Raw genomic sequence first — 7649 nt, forward strand, 5'->3', positions numbered from 1 at the left:
TTGAGAAGACCATGGCCTGAATCAGGTGTACCTTAGTATTCTAATTGGAACCATTGCTCTTCATTATTTCGGAGAGATATCTGATGGAGGAATTACCCAGTGCAATAAATCTCCTGATTCCCTGACTGCTGCTATCAAGGGCGTTGATTGTTGATACAAGCAAGATTAAATCATTGACAACTTCAATCAAGGTGTATCTACTGGGAATCCATCAGCAGCTTGGCAGAAGAAGATGAGCAATCTCTTCCCCTGAATTTGCAGCCTCTGAAAGAAAGCCCAGAGGGTTAGCCATGAGTTGGTTCAGACTTGAAGGAAATGAGTTAGGTATCTGTTTGTTTTATGTGTTGAGTCAGTCATAGACTTGTGGAAAGTCCACGCACAATTAACAAATTGCTGCCTGCTCCTCTTGGCCTCATCATGGGGAGTTGTGTGACTGACCCAAAGGCTGCACCTCTCTGACTCTTTAAATCCACCGGTGGTTCTACTGGGGAAAGATGAGAAATTGCCTCCTGTGTGTTTTACAGCCTTGGAAATCTACCTGAGGGTCTACTATGAATAGGAATCAACTTATCAGCAATGAGTTTGAGTGTTCCTTATATGATTGGTTGAAGATTAAACCACTGTTTTCAGAAGTAGATCACAAAGCCTTTCTTCCTAGTCTCTTTTAGTCTGGAAGCTGCACTAAAACATTCACAGTATCATGGAAGCATATAAGCCTCTGCTCACAGATGGGGACTGCATACTAGGTACATTGGCTAGGAATCAAACCCAAATTTCTAGTATAGAAGGCAAGAACTCTGTCACTGAGCTATACATTGCCTCAGGTTTGTTTTGTTTTTTATTTTTCCCATGCAGTTTGTGAGTGGACTTCTTATGGCAGACTGAGTGTGTTACTCATTTACACAACTGGCACAACATTCTGGGTGGCACAAGTTGTGAATCACTCAACTACTGTGCAAAAGTTTAATGGGTCTAACTCACCTAGAGGTATCTTTGGAGAAAGGCCTATTGAGCTGCTTCCAAAGGTCATAACAGATCTGCTATCAAAGTCATGGGGTTTCTGTGAGTCAACCAGACAGAAACTCTAGACAGCAAGCTTTGGGCCGAGTTCTACTTGTTTGTTTACGCCCTTGGCTAGCACAGAGTAAGGGCTCATCATGGGAGCTATTATTACTATCCCTAACTTCAAAAGTAATAAATAAATACAGATTTTCCTAATAAAAAGATATAGCTAATGGATAAGGTCATCATTATAATCATTCTAAGCCCCTAATTTAATAGGAAACAGTAAACATAAAGAAGCTGTAGCTAAGGACAGATCACAAAAGGACTCTGTGATGGGTTCAGATTCCCACCCTAGACATTCATTTCGTCTCCAGAGAGCATTATAGCCATCCTATTTCACTTAAAATAAGAACTTTCATTTGGGTAATTCCCTTTTATATCCCATGATTTGGTCCCAAATGCTCTGGGATCTGGAAAATAACTTTATATTCTTATATTTCATATTCTGGGTTTCTCTTAAAGAGAGAATGCTAGCTGAGTGGAAAGTCCACACGGTTCTCGCAGGTTCCTCTTTTGGAACCAGTCATCGAGCTTTTGTGGCTTCTAGTGAGTGTTGACAGGACATATCCAGGCTGGGAGGACTTTTAATAGATTTCTTTAAAGAGACTCAAGAGTTCATTTAGGCCCAAAACAAAGTAAACTGACCACTCTATTCCCATGATGTTAGAAAACTGAGGGTCAGAATTCAGGAAACACAAGTTCTTAGCTATGTCTACTGAGAATTTAATAAACACCATGGTTCATAAGCTGAAAGCAAGACTAGAAGAAACTTTCTCACAGAGACTTTTTTGCTTGAAAGTGCTCTTTGGAGGCGCAGATGGTGAGGCTTCACCTCAACATATTTTGAACATTTTGCTACGAGGGGCTATTCCTTGGAAAGGGTCATGGTGTTTGGAAGGGTGAAGAGTCAGCAAAGCAGAGAAAGACCCTCAAGCAGGTGGATTGACACGGTGACTGCTGCAGTGAACTTCAGTGTGTCAGGATGTTTGAAGATGGCATAAGACAGGACGGGGTTCAGATCTGTTGTTCATAAGGACACTATGAGTCATACTGGACTTGAGGGCACCTAACAACAGCAATCACAACAATGGGTGCAAAACTAGTAACATTTATGAAGATGGATCAAGCAGTGCTGCATCTATTATATGCAGGGTCTATACAGAGCTGACTACAAGGTGACTTAACAACAACAACCTCACCTCTAAGGATGTGATGTGATGATTGATGTGTGATGTGATGTGATGTGATGTGATGTGATGTGATGTGATATGAGGTGATGTGATGTGATGATGTGATGTGATGATGTGATGCAATGCGATGAGTCAGTCAAGTTGAAGAGCTCTCTTGGTGGTTTTGACCTGCCTTGTGGTTGTTGAGTGCCGTCAAGTTGGAATCAACTCATAGCAGACCCTCCACAGACAGTGTATGGAAGGAGATTGCCCACCCTTCTCCCATGGAACAGCTGGTGGATTTGAACCATGTACCTTTGGGACTGCAGCACAGGTTCTTACCACTAAGCCACCAGAGTTCCATAACTGCAAAAATAGAGTTGGATTTTCTGGCAAAGCTTGTTCTCCCATCTCACTCAGAAACTCATACATGAGGTGATTGCCTTTCTCCTATGGAGCAGCTATAGGATTCAAAGCATCTCCCCTAGGATTGGGAGTACAACTTCCTACCTGCTCCACCACCAAATCCCCTTCTGTTTAAGTGGGCTTGTTTTCTCGCTTGCTCTCAGTGCGCTTGCTCTTGAGCTCTCTTGCTCTCTCGCTCTCTCCCCCTCCCTCCCTCTCTGTCTCCCCCTCCCTCCCTCTCTCTCTTCCCACCCCTTCTTTCTTTCCCTTTCTCACCCTTCCTCCCTCCCTCTCTTTCCCTTTCTCTCTCTCCCACTTCCTCTCCTGACCTCTAGTTTTTGGAACATAAGCCTGAATCAATCTTCAACCTACCACCGGACCTGAAAATTTTGAGATGCCCAGCTCCCACAACCTCACGAGGCACTAGAGGGCTCCAGCCTACTGTCTGACCTACACATTTGGGGTCCTTGTAATCATGTAAGCCAAAAGAAGCTTTTAATCTACAACCTGACCTACAAACTTGAGGCTTAGCAGTCCCACAATTCTGAGTCATCACCATAAGGTAATAATATACTCAAAAATATGCTCCATTGGTTTTATTCCTCTGGAGAACTCAGAATGACACCAGCCCAAACTCACTATATAAATACAATATTCAAAGTGTTTGAATGATGGTCTGTTTTTCACAAATTATGTTAGACTGACATCTTGTGGTAGTTGGCATGATTCCTTTGTCTAAAGAACAAAATTAATCAAAGTTTACATAATTCTAAGTAGGAAATCTGCCTTTTTGAGTCCCAGGAATCATATTAATTACATATGGGAAGGATTACATTTCTTGGCCAAGGTCTCACATGTAACAAGTGAGGGATCCAGAATTACTGTCACCTTGACATTAGGTATGAGAGTGGTGCGATTCAAAGTAATACCCACTCTTCACACATGGCTGTTTATATTTAGAATTAAGATAATTGAAAGCAGGAGTGTCATCCACTTCCTGGCACAACATGCCTCTGGAAACTCTGTGAACTTTGATAAATGACGATAGTTACAGAAAGGCTTCAAGCCTTTTGTTCATAGGGTTGCTGTGAGTCGTGTTCAACTCAACTGCAATCAACAACAACAATTAAGATGAAATGAAGCTATACATTCATTCCTCTTAGTAGTCACATTGAAACACTACGAGGACAAATGTCCAGTGGCTAGAATGTCACACAGAGCAAAGAACATTTCCATGGTTGCAGAAGGCACTGGCAAAAAAACTGCATAAATTGGCAAAATACAAACTAAAAGCTTTTAACAAGTGAATGCAATGCTGGAGATTCTCACCTGTGTATCCCAAGATAAGTGGTAGACAGCTGCCTCCTCAGCCAACTGGAAGAGATCCATATTTATCCATTCCAAAATAAAGGAAATTGTTGAATAATCACTTATTTGATGTGTTATCATTATTCTTATCACGCACAAGTAAAATTGTGCTGAAGATAATCCAAAAACTATTGCAGTAATACATCCATAAGGAGCTGCCATGAAGTCAAGCCAAATTCAGAAAAGAAAGCAGAATGAGAGATTTCATTGCTAATTTCGGTTGAGTCATTATTGAAAGAAGATCAGAAAGATGTTTACTTGTGTTTTATTGACTACACAAAGGTATTTAGCTCTGTGCATCATAACAAGTTACATGTAACATTTTGAAAAATGAGAATTCCGGAACACTTTATAGTGTTTATATAGAATATTTTCATAGACCAAGCATAGTTTTCAAACAGGATATGATAAAATCAGGAAAAAGTTGTATCCTTTTCTCTTTCTTGTTCTATATGTATGCTGAGCAAACAGTTCAAAAGCTGAACTATGTGGAGGACTTTTCATCAAGATTAGAGGAACATTCATTAACAGCCTGAGATTCCCAGATGACACATCCTTGATGATTAAAAGTCAAGAAGACATGAAGTACTTTATTGATGAAGGTCAAATACTGCAGCCTTCAGTATTAAACAAACATCTTCACAACTAAACTAGCAAACTATTTCATCAAGAATGATGAAAAAGATTGAAGTTGTCAAGTGTTTCATTTTAATAAGGATCCACAATCAACCCCCGTAGGAGTAGACAAGAATTTGGGTAATGAATTACATTGAGAAAATTTGTTACAAAGGACCACTTTCAAATGCTGAAACCTAAGACTGTCATTTTGAGAATAAAGGTGCACTTAACCCAAACCTTGTAACTTTCAATTGATTGCCTCATACGTATTTGAAAGTTGGACAAAGAGTAAGAAAAGCAGAAAGGGAAGTAATACCTTTGAACTGTGCTGTTGGCTATGGATATTGAACACCCAGTGGACTGCCAAAAAGAACAAAGAGCTCTCTCTTGGAGGAAGTGCAATCAGGATACTTCTTAGAAGCAAAGATGGTAAGACTGATTTCACATTCTTTGAGCTTGTTAACAAGAGGCAAAATTTCTACAGAACTTCTTGCTTTATAAGTAGAAAGTCAACAAAAAAGAGAAAGACTTTCAGTAGGTAGATTAGATGGACACAGTGACTGCCAATATTGAGCTCACATGCAGCAATGACTGGGAGAGTGACACAGGACAAGGTAGGGTTTTGTTCTGCTGTACATGTTGTTGCTGCAGATGCCATCGAGTTGAATATGACTCATAGTGTCCTAATAAACAGCAGATCTGAACCCCGTCCTATCCTGTGCATCTTCATCATCTCTGACACACTTAACTCCATTGCAGCAGTCACTGTGTCAATCCATCTCATTGAAGGTCTTCCTCTCTTTTGCTGACCTTCAGCTTTCCCAAGCATGATGTCCTTCTCCAAGAAATAGCCTCTCGGCGAGCTCTGGTGGCCTAGTGGCAGGAAACTGCACTGCAATCCCAGAGGTGTGCGGTTCAAATCCACCAGATGCTCTGCTGAAGAAGGAGGAACAATCACCTTCTATACCAGTCAGATCCAATTTGATGGTACACACATTAAAAAAAAAAAAAAGAAAAGAAAAAAGAAATAGCCTCTCCTAGCAACACGCCCAAAGTATGTAAGAAGAAGCTTTGTCATGTTTGCTTCTAAGGAGCATTCAGGCTGCATTTTTTTCCAAGACATACCTGTTTTGGTTTTTGTTAGTCAGTCCTTGGACTACTCGGTTCTCTTATCCAACACCAGAGCTTAAAGGCTTCAATACTTCTTCTGTCGCCCTACATGGCAAATGACTGAAAAGACCATGGCCAGAAGTAGGTGCACTTCAGTCTTCAAATTGACATAATTGCTCCTCAATAATTTAGAGAGGTTCCTGACAGTAGACTTGCCCAATACGTCTCCTGATATCCTGACTGCTGGTACCAACAATACCAAGGAATAGTGGATCCAAGTAAAACGAAATCATTATCAACTTCTATTTTTTTCTCCATCTATTGCAATGCTGCTTATCAGCCAGTGGTGAGGACTTTTGTCTACTTGATGTTGAGATGCCATGTATATTGAAGGCTGTAGTCTTCAAGTTCGTGAAGTCCTCCTCACTTTCAGCAAGCAAGGTTATGTCACCTGCATTATGCAGCTTGTTAATGAATCTTCCTTAAATCCTGATCTCACATTCTTCTTCACAGAATCAAGCCTCTTAAATTATTTGCTCAACATACAAATTTAATATATATACAGAAAAGATATAACCCTGACATACACCTTTCCTGACTTTAAATCATACAATATTCCCCTGCACAGCAGCCTCTTGTTCTAGGTATAAATTTCTCACAAGCACAATCAAGTGTTCTAGGATCTCCATTCTTCTCAATGTGAGCCATATGATTCACACAGTCAAATGCATTTGCATAGTCAATAAAAACAAATAAGCATTCTTCTGGTATTCTACCCTTTCATGCAGGATCCATCAGACATCAGCAATAATATTACCACTGGTGCCACGACCTCTTTCTGGCAGTTTTCTCTAAACATACTGTTCTAGCTGGTTTTAGATGATCTTCAGCAATATTTTGCTTGTATGTGTATTAATGATATTGTTCAATAATTTCCACATTCTGTTGGACCACCTTTCTTGGAAATGGGAACAAATATGTTTTCACTTCTTTCATTACAATTTACTCTAATTCATATGGTTCTTCCTGAAATGTTTCTGTGTCAACCAATTCTTTTTTACACTCTGGGTGACTCTGGGTCCTCCTTTCATCTTCTTTTTATGCTCCCTGGACCATTTAACATTTTGCTCATAGCATCTCTCAGTATTCTAACTCAAGACTTGAATTTTGTTTTCAGTTCTTTGAACTTAAGAAATGCTGAGTGAGTTCTTCACTTTTTACTCCCCAACTCCAGCTCATTGTACATTCCATTATAATATTTTGCTGTGTCTTCTTGAGTTGTCCTTGAAAACTTCTGTTATTCACTTTTAGTTCTGCATTTCTACCCTTTTTTGTACACGTAGTTGTCATAAGTTGGAAGTAACTTAATAGAAAACTTTATTATCAAAACCTTGCTGTGCCAGCCTCATGACTCCATTGCTCCTGCCTATTGTTACGATCACTGTCAATCCATTCCATTGAGGATCTTTCTCTTCTTCACTGACCCTCAGCTTTTCCAAGCATGAACTAATAATGCCTCCTGACAACATGCCCAAAATAGGTGAAATGAAGTTTCACCATTCTTGCCTCTTAGGGAGACCCTAGTTGAACTTCCTCAAAGATATATTTGTTTTTCCTTTGGCTGTCTATTATATATTCCATATTCTTTGTTAACCTCACAGTTCTTTGACCTTCCTTATTCATTACCCAATTTTCACATATATAAGAAGTTACTGAAAATACCATGGCTTAGGTCAGGTACACCTTAGTTTTAAAACTGATATATTCTCTCCAACACTTCTATGAGGAGAAGTGTGGTGTCAGGATTGGTGGAAGATTCATCAGCAATCTGTGTTATGCAGATGACACAACCCTGCTCGCTGAAACGGAGGAGGACCTGAAGTGCTTGCTGCAGAGGATCAAGGACTGCAGCCT

This window comes from Elephantulus edwardii, unplaced genomic scaffold (assembly GCF_000299155.1).
Source record: "Elephantulus edwardii isolate Elephantulus edwardi_28Jun2011 unplaced genomic scaffold, EleEdw1.0 scaffold00007, whole genome shotgun sequence".
NCBI lineage: Eukaryota > Metazoa > Chordata > Mammalia > Macroscelidea > Macroscelididae > Elephantulus > Elephantulus edwardii.